Raw genomic sequence first — 14,732 nt, 5'->3', positions numbered from 1 at the left:
CAAGACCAGTGCTCTAACCCCTGAGCTATGAAGCCCATTTTTTCAACTACTCGCACAGTGTTTTTCGTCCATTTCTACATTCCTTTTTCCAAATTCTAGAATGTCATAAGTGGGATTGTAACCAATGCCTCCAGGAGGGCTCTCGCAGTCATCCGGAAAAACACACGTGTGAAAAATTGTGAAACGTAAAGAAAGAGTGGTCACGTTAAGAGTCCAATTCTTGGGATGAAGTATAAAGACTGGAGCTGTTTGTCATTAACTGGACTTTTTACTTCCTTGGTTCAAATTACTGGTTTAGAAGCAAGGTGTTCACATCTGCCTAGTATTTTTTAATCCTTCAGATACATCCTATTATTATCCTGATGAGGAAACCTAGGCAGCTCCGAAACATTTGGCCATAAAATAGTCTGTAGCTGTGTTAGTATGGTTCACAACCAACATGGTTCCAAGGTACTTCTTCTACCTATCAGCCTAGGCTTGCAGGAAAGGCCCCAGTGAGAATTGAACTCACGACCCCTGGTTTACGAGACCAGTGCTCTAACCTCTGAGCTATGAAGCCTGCCTGTGGCGCACTGCCACAAATTTTTTTCCACATTTGCACCAGAAAGTTAATTTACATTTTAAATATTTGCAGGTAGCACTACCTAAAACGCCATGAGTAGTGTTTAAGGAAAAGCATTCTGAAGGAAGTGGAATTTCAACCCACCACTCCAGGAGAGACAACAATGATTTTGAACGACACTTTACTTCAAAACAATAGACTGGAAAACACTCTCGGTTTTGTATGAAGAGTGTCCGCGCGCCCAGCAGAAGAGCATGCCATCGCACTGACCTACATGGCTATGAAAAGTTTCCGCAACCTGAAGAGAATACGGTGATGTTAATAGTGTAATTCTTGGAATGACATTTAAAGACTGCAGGACTTCGACATTATGGTTGTTGATTTGGAATTCCGGGGAACAAAAAATAGAACTCTTGATAGATTCTATCTCTTCCTCGGTCCACAAAACCCGTTCCAAAAGTATTCACAATACCCTAGACTAATAAATTAGGCCCCAGTGAGAATTGAACTCACGACCCCTGGTTTACAAGACCAGTGCTCTAACCCCTGAGCTATGAAGCCCATTTCTTCAACTACTCGCACAGTGTTTTTCGTCCATTTCTACATTCCTTTTTCCAAATTCTAGAATGTCATAAGTGGGATTGTAACCAATGCCTCCAGGAGGGCTCTCGCAGTCATCCGGAAAAACACACGTGTGAAAAATTGTGAAACGTAAAGAAAGAGTGGTCACGTTAAGAGTCCAATTCTTGGGATGAAGTATAAAGACTGGAGCTGTTTGTCATTAACTGGACTTTTTACTTCCTTGGTTCAAATTACTGGTTTAGAAGCAAAGTGTTCACATCTGCCTAGTATTTTTTAATCCTTCAGATACATCCTATTATTATCCTGATGAGGAAACCTAGGCAGCTCCGAAACATTTGGCCATAAAATAGTCTGTAGCTGTGTTAGTATGTTTCACTACCAACATGGTTCCAAAGTACTTCTTCTACCTATCAGCCTAGGCTTGCACATAAGGCCCCAGTGAGAATTGAACTCACGACCCCTGGTTTACGAGACCAGTGCTCTAACCTCTGAGCTATGAAGCCTGCCTGTGGCGCACTGCCACAAATTTTTTTCCACATTTGCACCAGAAAGTTAATTTACATTTTAAATATTTGCAGGTAGCACTACCTAAAACGCCATGAGTAGTGTTTAAGGAAAAGCATTCTGAAGGAAGTGGAATTTCAACCCACCACTCCAGGAGAGACAACAATGATTTTGAACGACACTTTACTTCAAAACAATAGACTGGAAAACACTCTCGGTTTTGTATGAAGAGTGTCCGCGCGCCCAGCAGAAGAGCATGCCATCGCACTGACCTACATGGCTATGAAAAGTTTCCGCAACCTGAAGAGAATACGGTGATGTTAATAGTGTAATTCTTGGAATGACATTTAAAGACTGCAGGACTTCGACATTATGGTTGTTGATTTGGAATTCCGGGGAACAAAAAATAGAACTCTTGATAGATTCTATCTCTTCCTCGGTCCACAAAACCCGTTCCAAAAGTATTCACAATACCCTAGACTAATAAATTAGGCCCCAGTGAGAATTGAACTCACGACCCCTGGTTTACAAGACCAGTGCTCTAACCCCTGAGCTATGAAGCCCATTTCTTCAACTACTCGCACAGTGTTTTTCGTCCATTTCTACATTCCTTTTTCCAAATTCTAGAATGTCATAAGTGGGATTGTAACCAATGCCTCCAGGAGGGCTCTCGCAGTCATCCGGAAAAACACACGTGTGAAAAATTGTGAAACGTAAAGAAAGAGTGGTCACGTTAAGAGTCCAATTCTTGGGATGAAGTATAAAGACTGGAGCTGTTTGTCATTAACTGGACTTTTTACTTCCTTGGTTCAAATTACTGGTTTAGAAGCAAGGTGTTCACATCTGCCTAGTATTTTTTAATCCTTCAGATACATCCTATTATTATCCTGATGAGGAAACCTAGGCAGCTCCGAAACATTTGGCCATAAAATAGTCTGTAGCTGTGTTAGTATGTTTCACTACCAACATGGTTCCAAGATACTTCTTCTACCTATCAGCCTAGGCTTGCAGGAAAGACCCCAGTGAGAATTGAACTCACGACCCCTGGTTTACGAGACCAGTGCTCTAACCTCTGAGCTATGAAGCCTGCCTGTGGCGCACTGCCACAAACGTTTTTCCACATTTGCACCAGAAAGTTAATTTACATTTTAAATATTTGCAGGTAGCACTACCTAAAACGACATGAGTAGTGTTTAAGGAAAAGCATTCTGAAGGAAGTGGAATTTCAACCCACCACTCCAGGAGAGACAACAATGATTTTGAACGACACTTTACTTCAAAACAATAGACTGGAAAACACTCTCGGTTTTGTATGAAGAGTGTCCGCGCGCCCAGCAGAAGAGCATGCCATCGCACTGACCTACATGGCTATGAAAAGTTTCCGCAACCTGAAGAGAATACGGTGATGTTAATAGTGTAATTCTTGGAATGACATTTAAAGACTGCAGGACTTCGACATTATGGTTGTTGATTTGGAATTCCGGGGAACAAAAAATAGAACTCTTGATAGATTCTATCTCTTCCTCGGTCCACAAAACCCGTTCCAAAAGTATTCACAATACCCTAGACTAATAAATTAGGCCCCAGTGAGAATTGAACTCACGACCCCTGGTTTACAAGACCAGTGCTCTAACCCCTGAGCTATGAAGCCCATTTCTTCAACTACTCGCACAGTGTTTTTCGTCCATTTCTACATTTCTTTTTCCAAATTCTAGAATGTCATAAGTGGGATTGTAACCAATGCCTCCAGGAGGGCTCTCGCAGTCATCCGGAAAAACACACGTGTGAAAAATTGTGAAACGTAAAGAAAGAGTGGTCACGTTAAGAGTCCAATTCTTGGGATGAAGTATAAAGACTGGAGCTGTTTGTCATTAACTGGACTTTTTACTTCCTTGGTTCAAATTACTGGTTTAGAAGCAAAGTGTTCACATCTGCCTAGTATTTTTTAATCCTTCAGATACATCCTATTATTATCCTGATGAGGAAACCTAGGCAGCTCCGAAACATTTGGCCATAAAATAGTCTGTAGCTGTGTTAGTATGCTTCACAACCAACATGGTTCCAAGGTACTTCTTCTACCTATCAGCCTAGGCTTGCAGGAAAGGCCCCAGTGAGAATTGAACTCACGACCCCTGGTTTACGAGACCAGTGCTCTAACCTCTGAGCTATGAAGCCTGCCTGTGGCGCACTGCCACAAATTTTTTTCCACATTTGCACCAGAAAGTTAATTTACATTTTAAATATTTGCAGGTAGCACTACCTAAAACGCCATGAGTAGTGTTTAAGGAAAAGCATTCTGAAGGAAGTGGAATTTCAACCCACCACTCCAGGAGAGACAACAATGATTTTGAACGACACTTTACTTCAAAACAATAGACTGGAAAACACTCTCGGTTTTGTATGAAGAGTGTCCGCGCGCCCAGCAGAAGAGCATGCCATCGCACTGACCTACATGGCTATGAAAAGTTTCCGCAACCTGAAGAGAATACGGTGATGTTAATAGTGTAATTCTTGGAATGACATTTAAAGACTGCAGGACTTCGACATTATGGTTGTTGATTTGGAATTCCGGGGAACAAAAAATAGAACTCTTGATAGATTCTATCTCTTCCTCGGTCCACAAAACCCGTTCCAAAAGTATTCACAATACCCTAGACTAATAAATTAGGCCCCAGTGAGAATTGAACTCACGACCCCTGGTTTACAAGACCAGTGCTCTAACCCCTGAGCTATGAAGCCCATTTTTTCAACTACTCGCACAGTGTTTTTCGTCCATTTCTACATTCCTTTTTCCAAATTCTAGAATGTCATAAGTGGGATTGTAACCAATGCCTCCAGGAGGGCTCTCGCAGTCATCCGGAAAAACACACGTGTGAAAAATTGTGAAACGTAAAGAAAGAGTGGTCACGTTAAGAGTCCAATTCTTGGGATGAAGTATAAAGACTGGAGCTGTTTGTCATTAACTGGACTTTTTACTTCCTTGGTTCAAATTACTGGTTTAGAAGCAAGGTGTTCACATCTGCCTAGTATTTTTTAATCCTTCAGATACATCCTATTATTATCCTGATGAGGAAACCTAGGCAGCTCCGAAACATTTGGCCATAAAATAGTCTGTAGCTGTGTTAGTATGGTTCACAACCAACATGGTTCCAAGGTACTTCTTCTACCTATCAGCCTAGGCTTGCAGGAAAGGCCCCAGTGAGAATTGAACTCACGACCCCTGGTTTACGAGACCAGTGCTCTAACCTCTGAGCTATGAAGCCTGCCTGTGGCGCACTGCCACAAATTTTTTTCCACATTTGCACCAGAAAGTTAATTTACATTTTAAATATTTGCAGGTAGCACTACCTAAAACGCCATGAGTAGTGTTTAAGGAAAAGCATTCTGAAGGAAGTGGAATTTCAACCCACCACTCCAGGAGAGACAACAATGATTTTGAACGACACTTTACTTCAAAACAATAGACTGGAAAACACTCTCGGTTTTGTATGAAGAGTGTCCGCGCGCCCAGCAGAAGAGCATGCCATCGCACTGACCTACATGGCTATGAAAAGTTTCCGCAACCTGAAGAGAATACGGTGATGTTAATAGTGTAATTCTTGGAATGACATTTAAAGACTGCAGGACTTCGACATTATGGTTGTTGATTTGGAATTCCGGGGAACAAAAAATAGAACTCTTGATAGATTCTATCTCTTCCTCGGTCCACAAAACCCGTTCCAAAAGTATTCACAATACCCTAGACTAATAAATTAGGCCCCAGTGAGAATTGAACTCACGACCCCTGGTTTACAAGACCAGTGCTCTAACCCCTGAGCTATGAAGCCCATTTCTTCAACTACTCGCACAGTGTTTTTCGTCCATTTCTACATTCCTTTTTCCAAATTCTAGAATGTCATAAGTGGGATTGTAACCAATGCCTCCAGGAGGGCTCTCGCAGTCATCCGGAAAAACACACGTGTGAAAAATTGTGAAACGTAAAGAAAGAGTGGTCACGTTAAGAGTCCAATTCTTGGGATGAAGTATAAAGACTGGAGCTGTTTGTCATTAACTGGACTTTTTACTTCCTTGGTTCAAATTACTGGTTTAGAAGCAAAGTGTTCACATCTGCCTAGTATTTTTTAATCCTTCAGATACATCCTATTATTATCCTGATGAGGAAACCTAGGCAGCTCCGAAACATTTGGCCATAAAATAGTCTGTAGCTGTGTTAGTATGTTTCACTACCAACATGGTTCCAAAGTACTTCTTCTACCTATCAGCCTAGGCTTGCACATAAGGCCCCAGTGAGAATTGAACTCACGACCCCTGGTTTACGAGACCAGTGCTCTAACCTCTGAGCTATGAATCCTGCCTGTGGCGCACTGCCACAAATTTTTTTCCACATTTGCACCAGAAAGTTAATTTACATTTTAAATATTTGCAGGTAGCACTACCTAAAACGCCATGAGTAGTGTTTAAGGAAAAGCATTCTGAAGGAAGTGGAATTTCAACCCACCACTCCAGGAGAGACAACAATGATTTTGAACGACACTTTACTTCAAAACAATAGACTGGAAAACACTCTCGGTTTTGTATGAAGAGTGTCCGCGCGCCCAGCAGAAGAGCATGCCATCGCACTGACCTACATGGCTATGAAAAGTTTCCGCAACCTGAAGAGAATACGGTGATGTTAATAGTGTAATTCTTGGAATGACATTTAAAGACTGCAGGACTTCGACATTATGGTTGTTGATTTGGAATTCCGGGGAACAAAAAATAGAACTCTTGATAGATTCTATCTCTTCCTCGGTCCACAAAACCCGTTCCAAAAGTATTCACAATACCCTAGACTAATAAATTAGGCCCCAGTGAGAATTGAACTCACGACCCCTGGTTTACAAGACCAGTGCTCTAACCCCTGAGCTATGAAGCCCATTTCTTCAACTACTCGCACAGTGTTTTTCGTCCATTTCTACATTCCTTTTTCCAAATTCTAGAATGTCATAAGTGGGATTGTAACCAATGCCTCCAGGAGGGCTCTCGCAGTCATCCGGAAAAACACACGTGTGAAAAATTGTGAAACGTAAAGAAAGAGTGGTCACGTTAAGAGTCCAATTCTTGGGATGAAGTATAAAGACTGGAGCTGTTTGTCATTAACTGGACTTTTTACTTCCTTGGTTCAAATTACTGGTTTAGAAGCAAAGTGTTCACATCTGCCTAGTATTTTTTAATCCTTCAGATACATCCTATTATTATCCTGATGAGGAAACCTAGGCAGCTCCGAAACATTTGGCCATAAAATAGTCTGTAGCTGTGTTAGTATGTTTCACTACCAACATGGTTCCAAGATACTTCTTCTACCTATCAGACTAGGCTTGCAGGAAAGGCCCCAGTGAGAATTGAACTCACGACCCCTGGTTTACGAGACCAGTGCTCTAACCTCTGAGCTATGAAGCCTGCCTGTAGCGCACTGCCACAAACGTTTTTCCACATTTGCACCAGAAAGTTAATTTACATTTTAAATATTTGCAGGTAGCACTACCTAAAACGCCATGAGTAGTGTTTAAGGAAAAGCATTCTGAAGGAAGTGGAATTTCAACCCACCACTCCAGGAGAGACAAAAATGATTTTGAACGACACTTTACTTCAAAACAATAGACTGGAAAACACTCTCGGTTTTGTATGAAGAGTGTCCGCGCGCCCAGCAGAAGAGCATGCCATCGCACTGACCTACATGGCTATGAAAAGTTTCCGCAACCTGAAGAGAATACGGTGATGTTAATAGTGTAATTCTTGGAATGACATTTAAAGACTGCAGGACTTCGACATTATGGTTGTTGATTTGGAATTCCGGGGAACAAAAAATAGAACTCTTGATAGATTCTATCTCTTCCTCGGTCCACAAAACCCGTTCCAAAAGTATTCACAATACCCTAGACTAATAAATTAGGCCCCAGTGAGAATTGAACTCACGACCCCTGGTTTACAAGACCAGTGCTCTAACCCCTGAGCTATGAAGCCCATTTCTTCAACTACTCGCACAGTGTTTTTCGTCCATTTCTACATTCCTTTTTCCAAATTCTAGAATGTCATAAGTGGGATTGTAACCAATGCCTCCAGGAGGGCTCTCGCAGTCATCCGGAAAAACACACGTGTGAAAAATTGTGAAACGTAAAGAAAGAGTGGTCACGTTAAGAGTCCAATTCTTGGGATGAAGTATAAAGACTGGAGCTGTTTGTCATTAACTGGACTTTTTACTTCCTTGGTTCAAATTACTGGTTTAGAAGCAAAGTGTTCACATCTGCCTAGTATTTTTTAATCCTTCAGATACATCCTATTATTATCCTGATGAGGAAACCTAGGCAGCTCCGAAACATTTGGCCATAAAATAGTCTGTAGCTGTGTTAGTATGCTTCACAACCAACATGGTTCCAAGGTACTTCTTCTACCTATCAGCCTAGGCTTGCAGGAAAGGCCCCAGTGAGAATTGAACTCACGACCCCTGGTTTACGAGACCAGTGCTCTAACCTCTGAGCTATGAAGCCTGCCTGTGGCACACTGCCACAAATTTTTTTCCACATTTGCACCAGAAAGTTAATTTACATTTTAAATATTTGCAGGTAGCACTACCTAAAACGCCATGAGTAGTGTTTAAGGAAAAGCATTCTGAAGGAAGTGGAATTTCAACCCACCACTCCAGGAGAGACAACAATGATTTTGAACGACACTTTACTTCAAAACAATAGACTGGAAAACACTCTCGGTTTTGTATGAAGAGTGTCCGCGCGCCCAGCAGAAGAGCATGCCATCGCACTGACCTACATGGCTATGAAAAGTTTCCGCAACCTGAAGAGAATACGGTGATGTTAATAGTGTAATTCTTGGAATGACATTTAAAGACTGCAGGACTTCGACATTATGGTTGTTGATTTGGAATTCCGGGGAACAAAAAATAGAACTCTTGATAGATTCTATCTCTTCCTCGGTCCACAAAACCCGTTCCAAAAGTATTCACAATACCCTAGACTAATAAATTAGGCCCCAGTGAGAATTGAACTCACGACCCCTGGTTTACAAGACCAGTGCTCTAACCCCTGAGCTATGAAGCCCATTTCTTCAACTACTCGCACAGTGTTTTTCGTCCATTTCTACATTCCTTTTTCCAAATTCTAGAATGTCATAAGTGGGATTGTAACCAATGCCTCCAGGAGGGCTCTCGCAGTCATCCGGAAAAACACACGTGTGAAAAATTGTGAAACGTAAAGAAAGAGTGGTCACGTTAAGAGTCCAATTCTTGGGATGAAGTATAAAGACTGGAGCTGTTTGTCATTAACTGGACTTTTTACTTCCTTGGTTCAAATTACTGGTTTAGAAGCAAAGTGTTCACATCTGCCTAGTATTTTTTAATCCTTCAGATACATCCTATTATTATCCTGATGAGGAAACCTAGGCAGCTCCGAAACATTTGGCCATAAAATAGTCTGTAGCTGTGTTAGTATGTTTCACTACCAACATGGTTCCAAGATACTTCTTCTACCTATCAGCCTAGGCTTGCAGGAAAGACCCCAGTGAGAATTGAACTCACGACCCCTGGTTTACGAGACCAGTGCTCTAACCTCTGAGCTATGAAGCCTGCCTGTGGTGCACTGCCACAAACGTTTTTCCACATTTGCACCAGAAAGTTAATTTACATTTTAAATATTTGCAGGTAGCACTACCTAAAACGCCATGAGTAGTGTTTAAGGAAAAGCATTCTGAAGGAAGTGGAATTTCAACCCACCACTCCAGGAGAGACAAAAATGATTTTGAACGACATTTTACTTCAAAACAATAGACTGGAAAACACTCTCGGTTTTGTATGAAGAGTGTCCGCGCGCCCAGCAGAAGAGCATGCCATCGCACTGACCTACATGGCTATGAAAAGTTTCCGCAACCTGAAGAGAATACGGTGATGTTAATAGTGTAATTCTTGGAATGACATTTAAAGACTGCAGGACTTCGACATTATGGTTGTTGATTTGGAATTCCGGGGAACAAAAAATAGAACTCTTGATAGATTCTATCTCTTCCTCGGTCCACAAAACCCGTTCCAAAAGTATTCACAATACCCTAGACTAATAAATTAGGCCCAGTGAGAATTGAACTCACGACCCCTGGTTTACAAGACCAGTGCTCTAACCCCTGAGCTATGAAGCCCATTTCTTCAACTACTCGCACAGTGTTTTTCGTCCATTTCTACATTCCTTTTTCCAAATTCTAGAATGTCATAAGTGGGATTGTAACCAATGCCTCCAGGAGGGCTCTCGCAGTCATCCGGAAAAACACACGTGTGAAAAATTTTGAAACGTAAAGAAAGAGTGGTCACGTTAAGAGTCCAATTCTTGGGATGAAGTATAAAGACTGGAGCTGTTTGTCATTAACTGGACTTTTTACTTCCTTGGTTCAAATTACTGGTTTAGAAGCAAAGTGTTCACATCTGCCTAGTATTTTTTAATCCTTCAGATACATCCTATTATTATCCTGATGAGGAAACCTAGGCAGCTCCGAAACATTTGGCCATAAAATAGTCTGTAGCTGTGTTAGTATGTTTCACTACCAACATGGTTCCAAAGTACTTCTTCTACCTATCAGCCTAGGCTTGCAGGAAAGGCCCCAGTGAGAATTGAACTCACGACCCCTGGTTTACGAGACCAGTGCTCTAACCTCTGAGTTATGAAGCCTGCCTGTGGCGCACTGCCACAAATTTTTTTCCACATTTGCACCAGAAAGTTAATTTACATTTTAAATATTTGCTGGTAGCACTACCTAAAACGCCATGAGTAGTGTTTAAGTCAAAGCATTCTGAAGGAAGTGGAATTTCAACCCACCACTCCAGGAGAGACAACAATGATTTTGAACGACACTTTACTTCAAAACAATAGACTGGAAAACACTCTCGGTTTTGTATGAAGAGTGTCCGCGCGCCCAGCAGAAGAGCATGCCATCGCACTGACCTACATGGCTATGAAAAGTTTCCGCAACCTGAAGAGAATACGGTGATGTTAATAGTGTAATTCTTGGAATGACATTTAAAGACTGCAGGACTTCGACATTATGGTTGTTGATTTGGAATTCCGGGGAACAAAAAATAGAACTCTTGATAGATTCTATCTCTTCCTCGGTCCACAAAACCCGTTCCAAAAGTATTCACAATACCCTAGACTAATAAATTAGGCCCCAGTGAGAATTGAACTCACGACCCCTGGTTTACAAGACCAGTGCTCTAACCCCTGAGCTATGAAGCCCATTTCTTCAACTACTCGCACAGTGTTTTTCGTCCATTTCTACATTCCTTTTTCCAAATTCTAGAATGTCATAAGTGGGATTGTAACCAATGCCTCCAGGAGGGCTCTCGCAGTCATCCGGAAAAACACACGTGTGAAAAATTGTGAAACGTAAAGAAAGAGTGGTCACGTTAAGAGTCCAATTCTTGGGATGAAGTATAAAGACTGGAGCTGTTTGTCATTAACTGGACTTTTTACTTCCTTGGTTCAAATTACTGGTTTAGAAGCAAGGTGTTCACATCTGCCTAGTATTTTTTAATCCTTCAGATACATCCTATTATTATCCTGATGAGGAAACCTAGGCAGCTCCGAAACATTTGGCCATAAAATAGTCTGTAGCTGTGTTAGTATGGTTCACAACCAACATGGTTCCAAGGTACTTCTTCTACCTATCAGCCTAGGCTTGCAGGAAAGGCCCCAGTGAGAATTGAACTCACGACCCCTGGTTTACGAGACCAGTGCTCTAACCTCTGAGCTATGAAGCCTGCCTGTGGCGCACTGCCACAAATTTTTTTCCACATTTGCACCAGAAAGTTAATTTACATTTTAAATATTTGCAGGTAGCACTACCTAAAACGCCATGAGTAGTGTTTAAGGAAAAGCATTCTGAAGGAAGTGGAATTTCAACCCACCACTCCAGGAGAGACAACAATGATTTTGAACGACACTTTACTTCAAAACAATAGACTGGAAAACACTCTCGGTTTTGTATGAAGAGTGTCCGCGCGCCCAGCAGAAGAGCATGCCATCGCACTGACCTACATGGCTATGAAAAGTTTCCGCAACCTGAAGAGAATACGGTGATGTTAATAGTGTAATTCTTGGAATGACATTTAAAGACTGCAGGACTTCGACATTATGGTTGTTGATTTGGAATTCCGGGGAACAAAAAATAGAACTCTTGATAGATTCTATCTCTTCCTCGGTCCACAAAACCCGTTCCAAAAGTATTCACAATACCCTAGACTAATAAATTAGGCCCCAGTGAGAATTGAACTCACGACCCCTGGTTTACAAGACCAGTGCTCTAACCCCTGAGCTATGAAGCCCATTTCTTCAACTACTCGCACAGTGTTTTTCGTCCATTTCTACATTCCTTTTTCCAAATTCTAGAATGTCATAAGTGGGATTGTAACCAATGCCTCCAGGAGGGCTCTCGCAGTCATCCGGAAAAACACACGTGTGAAAAATTGTGAAACGTAAAGAAAGAGTGGTCACGTTAAGAGTCCAATTCTTGGGATGAAGTATAAAGACTGGAGCTGTTTGTCATTAACTGGACTTTTTACTTCCTTGGTTCAAATTACTGGTTTAGAAGCAAGGTGTTCACATCTGCCTAGTATTTTTTAATCCTTCAGATACATCCTATTATTATCCTGATGAGGAAACCTAGGCAGCTCCGAAACATTTGGCCATAAAATAGTCTGTAGCTGTGTTAGTATGGTTCACAACCAACATGGTTCCAAGGTACTTCTTCTACCTATCAGCCTAGGCTTGCAGGAAAGGCCCCAGTGAGAATTGAACTCACGACCCCTGGTTTACGAGACCAGTGCTCTAACCTCTGAGCTATGAAGCCTGCCTGTGGCGCACTGCCACAAATTTTTTTCCACATTTGCACCAGAAAGTTAATTTACATTTTAAATATTTGCAGGTAGCACTACCTAAAACGCCATGAGTAGTGTTTAAGGAAAAGCATTCTGAAGGAAGTGGAATTTCAACCCACCACTCCAGGAGAGACAACAATGATTTTGAACGACACTTTACTTCAAAACAATAGACTGGAAAACACTCTCGGTTTTGTATGAAGAGTGTCCGCGCGCCCAGCAGAAGAGCATGCCATCGCACTGACCTACATGGCTATGAAAAGTTTCCGCAACCTGAAGAGAATACGGTGATGTTAATAGTGTAATTCTTGGAATGACATTTAAAGACTGCAGGACTTCGACATTATGGTTGTTGATTTGGAATTCCGGGGAACAAAAAATAGAACTCTTGATAGATTCTATCTCTTCCTCGGTCCACAAAACCCGTTCCAAAAGTATTCACAATACCCTAGACTAATAAATTAGGCCCCAGTGAGAATTGAACTCACGACCCCTGGTTTACAAGACCAGTGCTCTAACCCCTGAGCTATGAAGCCCATTTCTTCAACTACTCGCACAGTGTTTTTCGTCCATTTCTACATTCCTTTTTCCAAATTCTAGAATGTCATAAGTGGGATTGTAACCAATGCCTCCAGGAGGGCTCTCGCAGTCATCCGGAAAAACACACGTGTGAAAAATTGTGAAACGTAAAGAAAGAGTGGTCACGTTAAGAGTCCAATTCTTGGGATGAAGTATAAAGACTGGAGCTGTTTGTCATTAACTGGACTTTTTACTTCCTTGGTTCAAATTACTGGTTTAGAAGCAAGGTGTTCACATCTGCCTAGTATTTTTTAATCCTTCAGATACATCTTATTATTATCCTGATGAGGAAACCTAGGCAGCTCCGAAACATTTGGCCATAAAATAGTCTGTAGCTGTGTTAGTATGGTTCACAACCAACATGGTTCCAAGGTACTTCTTCTACCTATCAGCCTAGGCTTGCAGGAAAGGCCCCAGTGAGAATTGAACTCACGACCCCTGGTTTACGAGACCAGTGCTCTAACCTCTGAGCTATGAAGCCTGCCTGTGGCGCACTGCCACAAATTTTTTTCCACATTTGCACCAGAAAGTTAATTTACATTTTAAATATTTGCAGGTAGCACTACCTAAAACGCCATGAGTAGTGTTTAAGGAAAAGCATTCTGAAGGAAGTGGAATTTCAACCCACCACTCCAGGAGAGACAACAATGATTTTGAACGACACTTTACTTCAAAACAATAGACTGGAAAACACTCTCGGTTTTGTATGAAGAGTGTCCGCGCGCCCAGCAGAAGAGCATGCCATCGCACTGACCTACATGGCTATGAAAAGTTTCCGCAACCTGAAGAGAATACGGTGATGTTAATAGTGTAATTCTTGGAATGACATTTAAAGACTGCAGGACTTCGACATTATGGTTGTTGATTTGGAATTCCGGGGAACAAAAAATAGAACTCTTGATAGATTCTATCTCTTCCTCGGTCCACAAAACCCGTTCCAAAAGTATTCACAATACCCTAGACTAATAAATTAGGCCCCAGTGAGAATTGAACTCACGACCCCTGGTTTACAAGACCAGTGCTCTAACCCCTGAGCTATGAAGCCCATTTCTTCAACTACTCGCACAGTGTTTTTCGTCCATTTCTACATTCCTTTTTCCAAATTCTAGAATGTCATAAGTGGGATTGTAACCAATGCCTCCAGGAGGGCTCTCGCAGTCATCCGGAAAAACACACGTGTGAAAAATTGTGAAACGTAAAGAAAGAGTGGTCACGTTAAGAGTCCAATTCTTGGGATGAAGTATAAAGACTGGAGCTGTTTGTCATTAACTGGACTTTTTACTTCCTTGGTTCAAATTACTGGTTTAGAAGCAAAGTGTTCACATCTGCCTAGTATTTTTTAATCCTTCAGATACATCCTATTATTATCCTGATGAGGAAACCTAGGCAGCTCCGAAACATTTGGCCATAAAATAGTCTGTAGCTGTGTTAGTATGTTTCACTACCAACATGGTTCCAAGATACTTCTTCTACCTATCAGCCTAGGCTTGCAGGAAAGACCCCAGTGAGAATTGAACTCACGACCCCTGGTTTACGAGACCAGTGCTCTAACCTCTGAGCTATGAAGCCTGCCTGTGGTGCACTGCCACAAACGTTTTT

At 41.7% G+C, this 14,732-nt stretch overlaps 27 non-coding genes across 27 annotated transcripts in view; all 27 read right to left on the bottom strand.

The window, feature by feature from the left end:
* Positions 1 to 35, bottom strand: part of TRNAT-UGU (transfer RNA threonine (anticodon UGU)) — a 73-nt gene extending 38 nt beyond the window's left edge. Inside the window, exon 1 of the tRNA in view lies at positions 1 to 35. This exon is cut by the window's left edge and continues 38 nt beyond it. This is a non-coding gene — a tRNA (tRNA-Thr).
* A 451-nt stretch (positions 36 to 486) lies between these two features.
* Positions 487 to 559, bottom strand: TRNAT-CGU (transfer RNA threonine (anticodon CGU)). Its single transcript has one exon. It is a non-coding gene; the product is annotated as a tRNA-Thr (tRNA).
* Positions 560 to 1,050: 491 nt separating this feature from the next.
* TRNAT-UGU (transfer RNA threonine (anticodon UGU)) lies at positions 1,051 to 1,123 on the bottom strand. Its single transcript has one exon. It is a non-coding gene; the product is annotated as a tRNA-Thr (tRNA).
* A 451-nt stretch (positions 1,124 to 1,574) lies between these two features.
* TRNAT-CGU (transfer RNA threonine (anticodon CGU)) lies at positions 1,575 to 1,647 on the bottom strand. The gene has a single exon. It is a non-coding gene; the product is annotated as a tRNA-Thr (tRNA).
* Positions 1,648 to 2,138: 491 nt separating this feature from the next.
* On the bottom strand, positions 2,139 to 2,211 carry TRNAT-UGU (transfer RNA threonine (anticodon UGU)). The gene has a single exon. It is a non-coding gene; the product is annotated as a tRNA-Thr (tRNA).
* A 451-nt stretch (positions 2,212 to 2,662) lies between these two features.
* On the bottom strand, positions 2,663 to 2,735 carry TRNAT-CGU (transfer RNA threonine (anticodon CGU)). The gene has a single exon. It is a non-coding gene; the product is annotated as a tRNA-Thr (tRNA).
* Positions 2,736 to 3,226: 491 nt separating this feature from the next.
* On the bottom strand, positions 3,227 to 3,299 carry TRNAT-UGU (transfer RNA threonine (anticodon UGU)). The gene has a single exon. It is a non-coding gene; the product is annotated as a tRNA-Thr (tRNA).
* A 451-nt stretch (positions 3,300 to 3,750) lies between these two features.
* Positions 3,751 to 3,823, bottom strand: TRNAT-CGU (transfer RNA threonine (anticodon CGU)). Its single transcript has one exon. It is a non-coding gene; the product is annotated as a tRNA-Thr (tRNA).
* A 491-nt stretch (positions 3,824 to 4,314) lies between these two features.
* TRNAT-UGU (transfer RNA threonine (anticodon UGU)) lies at positions 4,315 to 4,387 on the bottom strand. Its single transcript has one exon. It is a non-coding gene; the product is annotated as a tRNA-Thr (tRNA).
* A 451-nt stretch (positions 4,388 to 4,838) lies between these two features.
* TRNAT-CGU (transfer RNA threonine (anticodon CGU)) lies at positions 4,839 to 4,911 on the bottom strand. The gene has a single exon. It is a non-coding gene; the product is annotated as a tRNA-Thr (tRNA).
* A 491-nt stretch (positions 4,912 to 5,402) lies between these two features.
* Positions 5,403 to 5,475, bottom strand: TRNAT-UGU (transfer RNA threonine (anticodon UGU)). The gene has a single exon. It is a non-coding gene; the product is annotated as a tRNA-Thr (tRNA).
* Positions 5,476 to 5,926: 451 nt separating this feature from the next.
* On the bottom strand, positions 5,927 to 5,999 carry TRNAT-CGU (transfer RNA threonine (anticodon CGU)). Its single transcript has one exon. It is a non-coding gene; the product is annotated as a tRNA-Thr (tRNA).
* Positions 6,000 to 6,490: 491 nt separating this feature from the next.
* Positions 6,491 to 6,563, bottom strand: TRNAT-UGU (transfer RNA threonine (anticodon UGU)). The gene has a single exon. It is a non-coding gene; the product is annotated as a tRNA-Thr (tRNA).
* A 451-nt stretch (positions 6,564 to 7,014) lies between these two features.
* On the bottom strand, positions 7,015 to 7,087 carry TRNAT-CGU (transfer RNA threonine (anticodon CGU)). Its single transcript has one exon. It is a non-coding gene; the product is annotated as a tRNA-Thr (tRNA).
* A 491-nt stretch (positions 7,088 to 7,578) lies between these two features.
* TRNAT-UGU (transfer RNA threonine (anticodon UGU)) lies at positions 7,579 to 7,651 on the bottom strand. The gene has a single exon. It is a non-coding gene; the product is annotated as a tRNA-Thr (tRNA).
* A 451-nt stretch (positions 7,652 to 8,102) lies between these two features.
* Positions 8,103 to 8,175, bottom strand: TRNAT-CGU (transfer RNA threonine (anticodon CGU)). Its single transcript has one exon. It is a non-coding gene; the product is annotated as a tRNA-Thr (tRNA).
* A 491-nt stretch (positions 8,176 to 8,666) lies between these two features.
* Positions 8,667 to 8,739, bottom strand: TRNAT-UGU (transfer RNA threonine (anticodon UGU)). Its single transcript has one exon. It is a non-coding gene; the product is annotated as a tRNA-Thr (tRNA).
* Positions 8,740 to 9,190: 451 nt separating this feature from the next.
* TRNAT-CGU (transfer RNA threonine (anticodon CGU)) lies at positions 9,191 to 9,263 on the bottom strand. Its single transcript has one exon. It is a non-coding gene; the product is annotated as a tRNA-Thr (tRNA).
* A 1,014-nt stretch (positions 9,264 to 10,277) lies between these two features.
* On the bottom strand, positions 10,278 to 10,350 carry TRNAT-CGU (transfer RNA threonine (anticodon CGU)). The gene has a single exon. It is a non-coding gene; the product is annotated as a tRNA-Thr (tRNA).
* A 491-nt stretch (positions 10,351 to 10,841) lies between these two features.
* TRNAT-UGU (transfer RNA threonine (anticodon UGU)) lies at positions 10,842 to 10,914 on the bottom strand. The gene has a single exon. It is a non-coding gene; the product is annotated as a tRNA-Thr (tRNA).
* A 451-nt stretch (positions 10,915 to 11,365) lies between these two features.
* On the bottom strand, positions 11,366 to 11,438 carry TRNAT-CGU (transfer RNA threonine (anticodon CGU)). The gene has a single exon. It is a non-coding gene; the product is annotated as a tRNA-Thr (tRNA).
* Positions 11,439 to 11,929: 491 nt separating this feature from the next.
* TRNAT-UGU (transfer RNA threonine (anticodon UGU)) lies at positions 11,930 to 12,002 on the bottom strand. The gene has a single exon. It is a non-coding gene; the product is annotated as a tRNA-Thr (tRNA).
* Positions 12,003 to 12,453: 451 nt separating this feature from the next.
* On the bottom strand, positions 12,454 to 12,526 carry TRNAT-CGU (transfer RNA threonine (anticodon CGU)). The gene has a single exon. It is a non-coding gene; the product is annotated as a tRNA-Thr (tRNA).
* A 491-nt stretch (positions 12,527 to 13,017) lies between these two features.
* On the bottom strand, positions 13,018 to 13,090 carry TRNAT-UGU (transfer RNA threonine (anticodon UGU)). The gene has a single exon. It is a non-coding gene; the product is annotated as a tRNA-Thr (tRNA).
* A 451-nt stretch (positions 13,091 to 13,541) lies between these two features.
* TRNAT-CGU (transfer RNA threonine (anticodon CGU)) lies at positions 13,542 to 13,614 on the bottom strand. The gene has a single exon. It is a non-coding gene; the product is annotated as a tRNA-Thr (tRNA).
* Positions 13,615 to 14,105: 491 nt separating this feature from the next.
* On the bottom strand, positions 14,106 to 14,178 carry TRNAT-UGU (transfer RNA threonine (anticodon UGU)). Its single transcript has one exon. It is a non-coding gene; the product is annotated as a tRNA-Thr (tRNA).
* Positions 14,179 to 14,629: 451 nt separating this feature from the next.
* TRNAT-CGU (transfer RNA threonine (anticodon CGU)) lies at positions 14,630 to 14,702 on the bottom strand. The gene has a single exon. It is a non-coding gene; the product is annotated as a tRNA-Thr (tRNA).
* Positions 14,703 to 14,732: the final 30 nt, after the last annotated feature.

The sequence above is a fragment of the Eleutherodactylus coqui genome, chromosome 7 (genome assembly GCF_035609145.1).
Source record: "Eleutherodactylus coqui strain aEleCoq1 chromosome 7, aEleCoq1.hap1, whole genome shotgun sequence".
Taxonomy (NCBI): Eukaryota; Metazoa; Chordata; class Amphibia; order Anura; family Eleutherodactylidae; genus Eleutherodactylus; species Eleutherodactylus coqui.
Note: the sequence above shows the minus strand (reverse complement) of the source record. Positions and strands in the feature narration are given on the sequence as shown.